A 15,639-nucleotide genomic window follows, 5' to 3' on the forward strand; every position below is an offset into this window, starting at 1 on the left:
AAATCATAAATAATTAAATAATAATAAGTTAATCATGCCCAGTGGAAATAAGTCCAGGACCAGCCTACTGGCTCAGGGTGTCTGACACTCCGAGGGAGGAGTTGTAAAGTTTGATGGCCACAGGCAGGAATGACTTCCTATGACGCTCAGTGTTGCATCTCGGTGGAATGAGTCTCTGGCTGAATGTACTCCTGTGCCCAACCAGTACATCATCTAAATGGAGTCAAGTTAGGAAAAGGGGAAGTACAATGAGATCTAGGTGTTCTCGTACATCAGTCACTGAAAGCAAGCATGCAGGTACAGCAGGCAGTGAAGAAAGCTAATGGCATGCTGGCCTTTATAACAAGAGGAATTGAGTATAGGAGTAAAGAGGTCCTTCTGCAGCTGTACAGGGCCCTGGTGAGACCCCACCTGGAGTATTGTGTGCAGTTTTGGTCTCCAAATTTGAGGAAGGACATTCTTGCTATTGAGGGAGTGCAGCGTAGGTTCACAAGGTTAATTCCCGGAATGGCAGGACTGTCATATGTTGAAAGATTGGAGCGACTGGGCTTGTATACACTGGAATTTAGAAGGATGAGAGGGGATCTGATTGAAACATATAAGATTATTAAGGGATTGGACACGCTGGAGGCAGGAAGCATGTTCCCACTGATGGGTGAGTCCAGAACTAGAGGCCACAGTTTAAGAATAAGGGGTAGGCCATTTAGAACAGAGATTTGGAAAAACTTTTTCACCCAGAGAGTGGTGGATCTATGGAATGCTCTGCCCCAGAAGGCAGTGGAGGCCATGTCTCTGGATGCATTCAAGAGAGAGTTAGATAGAGCTCTTATAGATAGCGGGGTCAAGGGATATGGGGAGAGGGCAGGAATGGGGTACTGATTGTGTATGATCAGCCATGATCACAGCGAATGGTGGTGCTGGCTAGAAGGGCCGAATGGCCTACGCCTGCACCTACTATCCATTGTCTATTATCATGGAGTGGATGGGAGTCATTGTCCAAGATGGCATGCAACTTGGACAGCATCCTCTTTTCAGACACCACCGTCAGAGAGTCCAGTTCCACCCCCTCAACATCACTGGCCTTACAAATGAGTTTGTTGATTCTGTTGATGTCTGCTACCCTCAGCCTGCTGCCCCAGCACACAACAGCAAACATGATAGCACTGGCCACCACAGCCTCGTAGAACATCCTCAGCATCATCCAACAGATGTTAAAGGACCTCGGTCTCCTCAGGAAATAGAGATGGCTCTGACCCTTCCTGTAGACAGCCTCAGTGTTCTTTGACCAGTCCAGTTTATTGTCAATTCGTATCCCCAGGTATTTGTAATCCTCCACCATGTCCAGACTGACCCCTTGGATGGAAACAGGGGTCACCGGTGCCTTAGCCCTCCTCAGGTCCACCACCAGCTCCTTAGTCTTTTCATCACGGGCTCCGACGGAACCCCAGCCACCTTGAAAAGAAAAGAAAGATGTAAGAGAGGAGGAGGAAGCTGTTTCGCGGACGAACTGGAAGAGGTCAACTAGGTCTGCAAAACCCTCTGGAGCCACGTTCCCCTGCTCAACGTTGATAGTTCAGTGCTGTTTCTAAACGTGGACATGACTGAGAGACAGCACTGAATAAACATCTGATGAGGATATTAAGTTATTGATTAATTGCAGGATGTATTATTTGCATGCTCTCAAACGCTGGAGCGCTCAATTATTCTGGCGGAAAGGGGGGCGGGCATTTAAAGCCACCTCAGTCACTGAGGCACCAGTTTGATTGGCTCACCTTTCTGCCTTTCACGTCAACGACGAACAAGGCAGATGGTTGACCTGCACACCCGTTCGATAACTCTGTGTTTCCCCATCACCTGCGCCTCTCTCTAGGCTCCAGACCAGCCAAGACCAGCAGATGTCGTCTTCCCTCTCTGTCTATTGAGGGCAACAAATAATGGATTCTTGTGGAACTTAACGGGAACGCCATCAAATTAAGTTCAAAATGGTTCAAGTGGTTGAATTTAGGGGCTACCCACCTGTTGAAGGTCAGTGAGACGTTGAGTCAAGTGAAGTGAGGAATGATCCAGCTAACATGTTCTTGACGTTACCTCTGTAACACAAGTCAAGAGTCTCTCTATTACGGCAGAGATCACTCAGAAGGGAAGCCGCGCCCTTTCTCAGGTCTACAGGGCTGGAATGTTCAGCAGAAACTCCAGTTCCTCCGCTTTTACCAGCGCTGGGATGAACTTGCCCCTGACGGAGGTTGCCTTATGTGGGGATTCAGAGTTTTTGTTCCATCCCAGCTGAGAGCTAAATGCCACGTGCCGGTCATCTTGGCGTGGTCAAAACGTAGGTGTTGGCTCGAAGTTTTGTCCGGTGGGCTGGGCTAGATCAGCAGATCGAGCAGCTGGCCATACACCAGGCGGGACGCCAACACGTCCAGAAGATGCCAAGAGCAGCGCCTGGGGATGGCCTGCGCTGCCCTGGCAGAGGGTTCATGTGGATTTTGCCAGACCATTCATGGGCGCAAATTTCTTGGTAGTAGTGGATGCAGCTACGAAGTGGCCAGAAGGGTTCCCAGCAGCCTCCACTCCAGCCTCGCACACTGTTGACGTGTTGAGAAGCCTCTTCGCAAGGACTGGTGTCCCAGAACCCTTAGTCAGTGACAATTAACCACAGTTTGTTGCAGAACAGTTTCAGTCATTCCTGAAAATGTATGGGATAAGATATATTACACCTGCCCCCGACCGCCCAGCGTAAGGCTTGCCCAGAATCTACAGGCTGCACTGCGAGCAATTCCAGCAGAAGACGCTCCACCAGCGCTGAATCACAAGCTCGCCAACTTCCTCTTTGCCTGTCACAACGCAGCACGCTCCACAGCCAACACCTCACCACCTATGCTGGTCCTGGGTCATCCCTCGGATCTCCTCAAAGCCAACCTCAGAAGGAGCGAGGCCCCTCAAACAAGGAGGTTTGGTGTTTCACTCCCGCAAGCGGTCCTGGCGAGGGACGACAGAGGTGATCGGCGGTGGGTCCTCGGAGAGAAAGATTAAGGACGGAACCGGACCTCTTTCTTACGCAGAGGATTTGTGCCTGATGTTATGTGGAGGCGACACGTTGGGGACAGCAGAGTCACAGTTGGAGAAGAAATGTGACCAGAGCTGTCAGAACCACTTCCTGTAGTTTGAAAGCTAACTTCTTCAACCACAGACGAGGCCCCAGTAAATGAGATGGTTTCACAGCCACAAGTCTCGCCTCCCAAGAAGAGTGATCACCCTTGTCAGTAAAGATGTTATCCCACAAAAGCCTCCACAGCGATTAAATCTTCAGGCCTAAAACTTACTATGCTGTCGATGTCAGCAGTTGTACTATACAGTAATGGTTGCTGCAGGATCCTGTAGTGTTTTGGATTGCTTCTGGCCTCTCTTGGCATATTTGTTGAATTTGTTGGTCTTTTATTGTGTATTTTTGATCATCTTTTTGTGTTAACCACCTGGTCCAGTATTGCCGCAAGGAACTCCTCTGTTTCTGGGAAGAAGTCTCCAGCTCTGAGCCAGGCGTACAATGCTTCCTTGTCGACATCTTGCCTGCTCAGATCGTGGGGAGGTCTTCCACAGAGGGGCATGCTCTTTCACTGGTTATCATCATATATTTTTTTCTCAGCTTAAGCACGCCAAGCACGCTCGTTTGTCAATTGCTAGAAACTTGCAGACTATTCCACTGATGTTTAGATTGAGGCTTTCTGGAGACTGACATAGATAGTACTGTGTACGGCTAATTATTTAATGCTATTGTGTGGTGACTTTGGGATGACACCAGTTGGAGATATTACTGTCAGGACAATGTATCTATCCCGTTCATGTTCCATAGTCTTTCAATTTCCTCTTTTAATTCAGCATAGTCCTGGAGTTTTTCACTTATTGATTTCTGTAAATTAAATATCTTTTGGAATGGCTGTATCTATTTAGTTGTTCTTGCCTGTTTATACTGTCATATTATACCCAGTTATTACGGATTGTCCTATCTGTGATAATGGATCAGTCATAATATAATTTGTGGGACTGACTAAAAAACTGGATCAGGCTTGTACTTATAGCAAGGTGGGATTTTGTTTATGAATTTGTTTTTTAAAGCAAGATTTTGGTGAATAGAAACATAGAAAATAGGTGCAGGAGTAGGCCATTCGGCCCTTCGAGCCTGCACCGCCATTCAGTATGATCATGGCTGATCATCCAACTCAGAACTCTGTACCTGCTTTCTCTCCATACCCCCTGATCCCTTTAGCCACAAGGGCCATATCTAACTTCCTCTTAAATATAGCCAATGAACCGGCCTCAACTGTTTCCTGTGGCAGAGAATTCCACAGATTCACCACTCTCTGTGTGAAGAAGTTTCTCCTCATCTCGGTCCTAAAAGGCTTCCCCTTTATCCTTAAACTGTGACCCCTCGTTCTGGACTTCCCCAACATCGGGAACAATCTTCTTGCATCTAGCCTGTCCAATCCCTTTAGAATTTTATACGTTTCAATAAGATCCCCCCTCAGTCTTCTAAATTCCAGTGAGTATAAGCCCAGTCGATCCAGTCTTTCTTCATATGAAAGTCCTGCCATCCCAGGAATCAATCTGGTGAACCTTCTTTTTACTCCCTCTGTGGCAAGAATGTCTTTCCTCAGATTAGGGGACCAAAACTGCACACTATATTCCAGGTGTGGTCTCACCAAGGCCTTGTACAACTGCAGTAGAACCTCCCTGCTCCTGTACTCAAATCCTCTTGCTATGAATGCCAACATACCATTTGCCTTTTTCACCACCTGCTGTACCTGCATGCCCACCTTCAATGACTGGTGTACAATGGCACCCAGGTCTTGTTGCACCTCCCCTTTTCCTAATCAGCCACCATTCAGATAATAATCTGTTTTCCTGTTCTTGCCACCAAAGTGGATAACCTCACATTTATCCACATTAAATTGCATCTGCCATGAATTTGCCCACTCACCTAACCTATCCAAGTCACCCTGAATCCTCTTAGCATCCTCCTCACAGCTGACACCGCCACCCAGCTTTGTGTCATCCGCAAACTTGGAGATGCTGCATTTAATTCCCTCTTCTAAATCATTAATATATATTGTAAACAACTGGGGTCCCAGCACTGAGCCTTGCGGTACCCCACTAGTCACTGCCTGCCATTCTGAAAAGGTCCCGTTTATTCCCACTCTTTGCTTCCTGTCTGCCAACCAATTCTCTATCCACATCAATACCATACCCCCAATACCGTGTGCTTTAAGTTTGCACACTAATCTCCTGTGTGGGACCTTGTCAAAAGCCTTTTGAAAATCCAAATATACCACATCCACTGGCTCTCCCCCATCCACTCTACTAGTTACATCCTCAAAATATTCTATAAGATTCCTCAGACATGCTTTTCCTTTCACAAATCCATGCTGACTTTGTCTTATGATTTCACCACTTTCCAAATGTGCTGTTATCACATCTTTGATAACCGGCTCTAGCATTTTCTCAACCACCGATGTCAGACTCACCGGTCTATAATTCCCTAGTTTTTCTCTCCCTCCTTTTTTAAAAACTGGGGTTACATTAGCCACCCTCCAATCCTCAGGAACTAATCCAGAATCTAAGGAGTTTTGAAAAATTATCACTAATGCATCCACTATTTCTTGGGCTACTTCCTTAAGCACTCTGGGATGCAGACCATCTGGCCCTGGGGATTTATCTGCCTTTAATCCCTTCAATTTACCTAACACCACTTCCCTACTAGCATGTAGCATGTCTTTCCCTCAGTTCCTCCATCTCACTAGACTTTCGGTCCCCTACTATTTCCGGAAGGTTATTTATTTCCTCCTTAGTGAAGACAAAACCAAAGTAGTTATTCAATTGGTCTGCCATGTCCTTGTTCCCCATAATCAATTCACCTGTTTCTGACTGTAAGGGACCTACATTTGTCTTAACCAATCTTTTTCTTTTCACATATTTATAAAAGCTTTTACAGTCAGTTTTTATGTTCCCTGCTAGCTTTCTCTCATAATCTTTTTTCCCTTTCCTAATTAAGCCCTTTGTCCTCCTTTGCTGGACTTTGAATTTCTACCAGTCCTCAGGTGTGCTGCTTTTTCTGGCTAATTTGTATGTTTCTTCTTTGGACTTGATACTATCCCTAATTCCCCTTGTCAACCACAGGTGCACTACCTTCCCTGGTTTATTCTTTTGCCAAACTGGGATAAACAATTGTTGTAGTTCATCCATGTGATCTATAAATGCTTGCCATTGCATATCCATCGTCAACCCTTTAAGTATCATTTGCCAGTCTATCTTTGCTAATTTCATTTCATACCTTCAAAGTTACCCTTCTTTAAGTTCAGAACCTTTGTTTCTGAATTAACTATGTCACTCTCCATCTTAATGAAGAATTCCACCATATTATGGTCACTCTTACCCAAGGGGCCTCACATGACTAACCCTTCCTCATTGCTTAATACCCAATCTAGAATGGCCTGCTCTCTAGTTGGTTCCTCGACATGTTGGTTCAGAAAACCATCCCGCATACATTCCAAGAAATCCTCTTCCTCAGCAGCCTTACCAATTTGGTTCACCCAATCTATATGTAGATTGAAGTCACCCATTATAACTGCTGTTCCTTTATTGCACGCATTTCTAATTTCCTGTTTAATGTCATCCCCAACCTCACTACTACTGTTAGGTAGCCTGTACACAACTCCCACCAGCGTTTTCTGCCCCTTAGTGTTATGCAGCTCTACCCATATTGATTCCACATCCTCCAGGCTAATGTCCTTTCTTTCTATTGTGTTAATCTCGTCTCTAACCAGCAATGCTACCCCACCTCCTTTTCTTTCCTTTCTATCCCTCCTAAATATTGAATATCCCTGGATGTTGAGCTCCCATCCTTGGTCACACTGGAGCCATGTCTCTGTGATCCCGACTATATCATATTCATTAATAACTATCTGCACATTCAATTCATCCACCTTGTTACGAGTGCTCCTTGCATTGACACACAAAGCCTTCAGGCTTGTTTTTACAACACTCTTAGCCCTTATACAATTATGTTGAAAAGTGGCCCTTTTTGCTTTTTGCCCTGGATTTGCCTGCCTGCCACTTTTACTTTTCTCCTTACTACTTTTTGCTTCTACCCTCATTTTACACCCCTCTGTCTCTCTGCACTTGGTCCCATCCCCCTGCCACATTAGTTTAAATCCTCCTGAACAGCAGGATTTCCTCAACTTATTTCTATTTTCCTCTTCCTCGACCCTAACACCCTGGTTTCTGCTGCTTGATTGTGTCTGTGTAAGTGAGCAGATTGAGTTAAGCTGCTACAGGATCCTCTAATGTGTTGGATTTGTTTCTGGTTTCTCTTGGCATTTTCTACATATATTGTCTTGAATGTGTTGGTCTTTTATTATGTATTTTTGATAATTTTTTGTGTTAACCACCTGGTCCTGTTTTGACACAAGGGAAGAGGTTGTTCTTATTATTTTGTTTTGTATTTGCACAGTTTGTTGTCTTTTGCACACCGGTTGTTTGTCCGTCCTGTTGGATGCGGTTCATTGACTCTATTGCGTTTCTTGTATTTAATAAGTATGCCCGCAAGAAAATGAATATCAGCGTTATATTTGGTGATATATATGTACTTTGATAATAAACTGCCTTTGAACTTTGGCAGAAGCACTTAGAGAAGACATTCCAGGAGCATTGTCCAATGAGGCCAAATGGGTATAATTTACCAACAAAGAGAGCTGGTCTAGTACTGTAGATGCCCCCCACCCCCCGACAACACCCACCCCCTAAAGTCCAGCAGAGCTTGAGGAGCAGAAATTGCTCATAGTTGCAGGAAGACTGATTTTGTATTAGTCGGAGACTGTGAGTTCCTCGCTACTCAATGCACCACCTGGAGTGCTCTTACTAGATACTGACAGCAAACTTTCCTGGCCAGGGTGGAACTTGTGACATGTGGACACAGCCTTAGAATGAAAGGACATCCATGAGATGAGGAGGGATTTCTTCAGCTAGAGTGGTGAACCTGTGGAGTTCATTGCCACAGGTGGCTGTGGAGACCAGGTCATTGGTCGTAGGTTGGTAGGTTCTTGATTAGTCATGGTAAGAAGAGTTACAGAGAGAATGTAGGAGATTGAGGCTGAGAGGGAAATAGATCAGCAATGACGAAATGGCAGAACAGACTCGATGGGCCAAATGGTCTAATTCTGCTCCTGTATCTTATGATCTTATCCAGGGAAGTTTCCTGATGCAATATACAGCACTGCGCAAAAGTCTTTTTTTTTGTAATTTATTTTTTATTGAAGTTTATCATCAAACATTTCCATAAGATTTATTTCAGATACTGCACGTATATATCATACACTGTGCGAAAGTCTGTGTGTAGCGAGGGCGTCCAAGACATTTGCATAGTTATCTTTGTAGTACTGCTGCCAGAAAAAAAAATAAATTTCATGACGTGTGTGAGATCACATACGATAAAGATCACATGAGATAAATCTGATATGGGTCTCTATTGAGGACTGAGAGTGGGAAGGGGGTATGATGGCTGGGGAAAGGGGAAGGGAGAGGGAAGCACCAGAGAGACTTTCTGTAATGATCAATAAGCCAATTGCTTGGGATCAAATTACTCTGCCTGGTGTCTCAGGGCTGGGTGTGTCGGCACCCGTGCCACCCCTCATCTTGGGCACTCCTTCTCTGCCACCTGTCCCACACCCCTTCCACGGCGCTCCACCCTCACCACTCCCAGCATCCTTTGCTCCCGCCAGATTTACAAACTCGGTCTCTGCTCCGCGCTTTCAAAAACAGTACTGTGCAAAGGTTTCAGGCACCCTGGCTACGTATATGTGCCTGAGACGTTTGCACAGTATTGTACAGAACACCCTACTCAGGGAGTCCAATACAGGAACTTCTTGTGGGGAATGAGGTAGGCCAAGTGACTGAAGTGACCGTAGGGAGCACTTTGACTCAAGTGACCATAATTCTTCACTTCTTTTATTGGCATTTTGACCATAACTGCTGGTACAGTACACAGTAAAAATGAGACAATGTTTTTTCAGGACCATGGTGTTACATGACACAGTACAAAAACTAGACTGAACTGCGTAAAAAACAACACAGAAAAAAACTACACTAGACTACAGACCTACCCAGGACTGCATAAAGTGCACAAAACAGTGCAGGCATTACAATAAATAATAAACAAGACAATAGGGCAGTAAGGTGTCAGTCCAGGCTCTGGGTATTGAGGAGTCTGATAGCTTGGGGGAAGAAACTGTTACATAGTCTGGTCGTGAGAGCCCGAATGCTTCGGAGCCTTTTCCCAGATGGCAGGAGGGAGAAGAGATTGTATGAGGGGTGCGTGGGGTCCTTCATAATGCTGTTTGCTTTGCGGATGCAGCGTGTAGTGTAAATGTCCGTGATGACGGGAAGAGAGACCCCGATGATCTTCTCAGCTGACCTCACTATCCGCTGCAGGGTCTTGCAATCCGAGATGGTGCAATTTCTGAACCAGGCAGTTATATTAGTTTTAAATGGTTTTGCATGGATGAGATGGGCTGAAGGGCCTGTTTCTGTGCTGTACATCTCTATGGCAGTGTGACTCCTACACAGGTAATGGAAAAGGATCGGACAGGTCCAAGGGTTAGCATCCTAAACTGGAAAGGGCTAATTTTGGGCCTATTAGACAGGAGCGATTGGGTGAACCTGTCTGCAGGAAAGGGAACAAGAGGTAAGTGGTAGGCTTTTAAGAGAGTGATAGCTAGTATCTAGGAGCAGCATGTTTCTGCTGGGCCGAAAGGGGAACCTAGCAAGCTTAGGGAACCCTGGCTAAGAGATATCGAGGCTCTGGTCAAAAAGAAAAAGAAAGAGCATATATTGGCCCTAGGCGGTTGGGATCAAACGAAAAGATTAATAACACGCAAAGTTCAAAGTAATTGAAAGTAATTTTATTATCCAAGTACGTATCTGGTGAGGCCACGTCTGGAGTTTGGCACACAGTTCTGGTCGCCTCGCTAGAGGAAGGATGTCGGGGGTTTGGAGAGGGAGCAGAAGAGGTTTACCAGGATGCTGCCTGGTTTAGAGGGCATATGCTATCCCAGGAGGCTGGATATTTTCTTTGGAGCAGTGGAGGCTGAGGGGAGATCGGATGGAGGTTTATAAGGTTATAAGAGGCATAGATAGAGTGGGCAGAGTAGAAACGTCTAACGCCAGAGGTCATGCATTGAAGATGAGAGGGGGTAGGTTCAAAGGGGATGTGAGGGGTAAGATTTTTTACTCAGAGAGTGGTAGATGTCCGGTATGGTGGTCGAGGCAAATACATTAGAAGTTTTTAAGAGACGTTTGGATAGGCACATGGATGTGAGGAAGATGGAGGGATATGGAATATGTACACAATGCTAGAAGAACTCAGCAGGCCAGGCAGCATCCATGAGAAAAGAGCAGCCAACGTTTCGGGCTGAGACCCTTCATCAGGAATGGGGCATCAGGGATGAGGGATATGGACACGGCGTAGGTCAGAGGGATTAGTTTTTGGGGTACGTTTTAGCAGGTACAGCACAGCAATGTGGGCCGAAGGGCCTGCTCCTGTGCTGGACTGCTCTACGTTCTTTGCTACCATGTACGTGTTGAGTACCCCTTGTCTGAAACGCTTGGTGCCACAGCTGTTTCAGATTTTGGTACAATAGCTCGGGACCGCCGTCGTTTCCAGCTCGGAATTGATGCGCTACCAGTATCAGTTCTTGTCCTTCTCTTGCTCAACAGCACAAAATGATCACAATGCCACTAACTTAATAAAAATACTATGTGTGCTAGGTAAGAAAAGCAGCATTGGGACAATTCCCGAATCAGCTATTGAACAGTGACTATCAACGGCAGGCTTCCAGTCTCCCACCTACGATGCCCTGTTTTCACTGAGGCGTTACAGTACACTGTGTTTGTATTCTGATTTCTTTTCGGTTTTATCAGCATTCAAACAATCAGCATCGTAGACGTGTTCTGGTGTTAGATTTTCACCAGCGACGATCTTTGCAAACTCATCAATGATTTCCTCTGCTCCTTCTGATCAGCAGACACTATTTTTTTAAGTTCTAAAAAAATCTTCAAAAATCTAATGCTGTACCCTTTTCATAAATTTCCGCAACCAGCCAGCTGAACACTCACAACTACCCTCAATTTTCAGTCTTGTCGTGATGGATCTTTCCTTGTTTCATGGTCAGCCACCATTAAGCATCACACCTTCACTCTGACGCTGACGAATCCACTCTGTCAATACCCAATTGAGATCTTCATTTTTCACTTTATGCAATGTTTTCCTGTTTTTCCATTAACTTCTGTTCATTACACGTATGAGGTCGCTTCTCAGAACCGTCTGTGGTGCACAGAGACCTGCTCATCGCCTGGGAACCTTCCCAGCGCCTTGTGGAATTTTCCACTTGTGACATCATGTCAGTGCTCAAAAAACGTTTTGGATTTTGGAGGTTTAAGGATTTTGGAATTTCGGATGAGGGGTACTCAACCTGTACCACCTTGAGATTCATTTTCTTGCAGGCATTTACAGGGAAAAAAATACAATGGCATTTTATAAAACATTTTACAACACCCAAGTGTTAAACAAGCAATGTGTAAAAGACAAACTGTGCAGAGAAATGAATAAAACTGAAAAAATAAGCTGCAAGTCGTCCTTGAAAGTGAGTTCTGTAGGTCATAGCTTCAGATCAGGAGTTTTGGGGCTGAAGTTATCCACGCTAATTCAGGGGTCTGATGGTTGCTGATTCCATCATGGCCTGCTACACACACAAGTTTGCTGATGGTGGGCTGTCTCAAAGGTGATGATGAATCAGCACCCAGGAGGGAGATTGAAAACTCGGCTATGTGGTATCATAACAACAAGCTCTCACTCAATGTCAGTAAGACCAAGGAGCTGGTTGTAGACGTCAGGAGATGGAAACCAGAGGTCTGTGAGCCAGTCCTCATGGGAGGATCAGAGGTGGACAACTTTAAATCCTGGGTGTCACTAGCGCAGAGGACCAGTCCTGGACCCGTCATATAAATATTATTGTGAATAAAGCACGACAGCACCTCGACTTCCTCATGAGATTCGGCACGTCATCAAAAACCTCGGCAAACTTCTTTAGATGTGTGTGGCGGAAAGTGTGCTGACTGGCGGCGTTATAGGCACCAATGCCTTTGAGGGGAAAATCCTACAAAAGGTAGTGGATTCGGCCCAGTACGTCCCGGGTAAAACCTTCCCAACCAATGAGCACATTCACAAACACTGCCATAGAGAAGTTCAAAATTCAAAGTGCATTCATTATCAAAGTATGTATACATTATGAAACCTTCAGATTTAGCTCCTAAGAGGCAGCCACGAAACAAAGAAACCCATATACAGAATATATACATACCTAAAGAAGACTCACGCCCAGTGCAGAGAATAAAAAACTCATCATGCCCATCAAAAACCATAAAAAGTTTGTCAAACACCCAATGTCAAGGGATATGGGGAGAAGGCAGGAACGGGGTACTGATTGTTAATGATCAGTCGTGATCACAGTGAATGGTGGGGTTTGCTCGATGGGCCGAATGGCCTACTCCTGAACCTGTTGTCTATTGTCAATGTGCAATGAAAAAAAAATCATCACGCAATCCGTAACCGCAATCGGATACCGTTTCAGAACTGAGAGTCCGAGATCTGTAGTTCAGCGCAGAGCCAGGTAAACGCCGTGGGGCTGCGACCTAAGCCAGCCCCTCCTCACCTCGGGCCCTACGCGACGACCTTTTCAGTCTGGCCCGGCGCTTAACTCTCCGTCCGGACGACGGGTCCTGCCGCTCGGATACGCCGGACTCCGCCGCCTCGACGCGGCCTGAAAATCTCCGTCCGGTCGTCGTGTTCGGTAGCATCGACGTGCTCCGCGGCCTGTACCCCGCGGCTTCGATTCGGCCTGCGCCTGACCTTCCGCGCTTTTGGCGACGTCAACACCCACCATCAGAGATCCTCTCTTCTGGCGGCTGCCGTCAGAAAGAAGGTATAAGAACCTCTGGGGGGTGATGGGGGTCTTTGGTGATGAACGCTGCTTTCTTGTGGTAAGTGTGCCCAGTGGAGGGGAGGACTTGCCTGTGAGGGACGGGGTTCTAACAGCACATTTTGTGGCCTTTTCCATTCCTGGCCATTTGCATTTCAGACCGGGCCATGATGCAGTCAGTTAGGATGCTCTCCACTGTGGAGTCTGAGGGGAGAGCTGAAAGAGGTTTACCAGATTATGAGAGGCAGAGATAGAGTGGACAGGGAGCATCTGTTTCCCAGGGTCGACATGTCTAATACCAGAGGGCATGCATTGAAGGTGAGGGGGGTAGGTTCAAGGGCGATGTGGGGGTAAGTTTTCACTCAGATAGTAGTGGATACCTGGTACGGTGGTAGAGGCAAATCCATTGGAAGCTTTGAAGAGACGTTTGGATAGGCACATGGATGTGAGGAAGATGGAGGGATATGGACACGGTGTTCTTGATTTGCTTTTCAGCTGATTCCACACAACACTGTGGGCCAAATGGCCTTCTCCTGTGCGGTTCTTCACGCTCTATGTTCTACTGTGTTCCCTGCATCTTGGAACTTCTCAGCAACACGCAGAATCTGCACAAACGCCTGAAAGTGCAGCAGTGAATTGTCTGGGAGGTGATTCTTGGGTGAGAAGTTCGCGAGGTGTGGGACCTCCAGAAGGGGGAAGTAATAACCAGTAACAAGGAAGTGTCAAAATAGACTAAGTTAGTGTTTAGTTTGCACAGTGGACTGGGGTCTACTGACCAACTGCAATGGCTGTAACATCTTGCAGAGCGTTGGAGACCGAAGGCGGGTTGCTTTGAGCACCTCTGGACTCCGCGGCAGCAAATTGATGGGCTGAGTGAGTGGGTGAAAGTTGGACAAGCGGAACTCTTTAGTGCCTGAAAGAGTGAAGTCGTTAATTACAGTTACAAGAGCCAGATTATTACCTAAATTGAGGAGGATTACAAATCACCAAAGTATGACTTGGAAAAAGTCAGCAGGCCAGAATTTAGAAAAAGGGAAATGCTCTTTTTACAATTATACAGAATTAACAGTTATTAACCGTCAGCCTCCTGCAGATGTCAGGGTGGAGATACGTCTCTACCAAAGGGGGTGTAAGGTGCTCCTTCCCTCCGTGAGCCTGCAGGTCACCCTTGGGCAAAGTGTAGCACCTGCTTAGCCCCCGATCAGGATCAGGTGAAGTCATGGGAGCAGGTGGTGGATGGTCGTATGAGTAGCCGGCGCAGATCACAATCCTGGTTATGTGGCCACTGACGCCAGGCAGACAATCTCTGAAGAGTGTTGATAATGGCTGGGGGGTCGCCCATCTTGTAAGGACTCTGCCAGAAGGCAACGGCAAACCACTTCTGTGGAAAAATTTGCCAAGAACAATCATGGTCATGGAGGGACTATGATTGCCCACGTCATACGACACAGCACATAATGATGATGTCATATGACACAACACATAATGATGATGTCATATGACACAGCACATAATGATGATGTCATATGACACAGCACCTAACAATGGTGATGATGGTAATTCTGAAGGGGTAACAGTTATTACCCTTCAACCATCGGGCTCCTGAACCAGCATGGATAACTTCACTCACCTCAACTCCGTACGGACTCCACAGCCTATGAACTCACCTTCAAAGACTCAACAGCTACAGTTTAATTATTTATTGATCTTACTTGTACAGATTGTCTTCTTTTTCACATTGGTAGTTTGTCAGTCTTTGTTCGCGAGTAGTTTCTGGATGATTCTATTGCATTTCTCTCTTCTGCTGTGAACGCTTGCGAGGAGGACGCCATGTGAGCACAATGGTTAGCGCGGCGCTATTACAGCTCGCGGGGTCAGAGTTCAGAGTTCAACCCGGCCTCCTCTGTACGTCCTCCCTGTGGCATGTGTGGGTTTCCCTCAGGTGCTCCGGTTTCCTCCCACAGTCCAAAGACGTAGGTTGACTGATCATTGTAAACTGTCCCGTGATTAGGGTTTATTGGAGTTGTCGGAGGTTGTGGGACAGCACGGCTCGAAGGGCCGGAAAGCCTCGATCTCTAAAAGCAAACGGGTGACACACAGACTACGTACTTTGATAATAAACTGACTTTGAACTTCACCGGTGAGGCCGCACAGGCAGTTCTGGGCACAGTTTTGAGAAATCGATCAGGGACGCAGGCCATTTGGCCCAATCAGTCCCTGCTGACCACATTGTCTAGCCGGCCTGTCTCAACTCCCTGTGTTTGTAATGTAAGACGCTGCAGAATGTCAATAGGTCACGGTGTTGGGCTGAGTCCTCAACAGCCCGTCCCCACCGCTGGTGGTTTTGACGTGAGGTGCTGCCTTAAGAAGGAACCGTCAATCATCACAAAGACCTCCACCATCTGGGCCACGCCATTTCTCACAGAGACCATCAGGCAGGAGGTACAGAAGCCGGACATCCCACACCACCAGGTTCAGGAAGAGCTCCTACCCCTTAACCATTCGGTTCTTGAACCAACCCGCACAACCCTAATCACCACCTCAGTATAGGAAGACCATGACCCCTCTGACCACTTTGACCCCATGACCCCTCTGGCCACTTTGACCCCATGAC

The sequence above is a fragment of the Hemitrygon akajei genome, chromosome 25, assembly GCF_048418815.1.
Source record: "Hemitrygon akajei chromosome 25, sHemAka1.3, whole genome shotgun sequence".
Classification (NCBI taxonomy): domain Eukaryota; kingdom Metazoa; phylum Chordata; class Chondrichthyes; order Myliobatiformes; family Dasyatidae; genus Hemitrygon; species Hemitrygon akajei.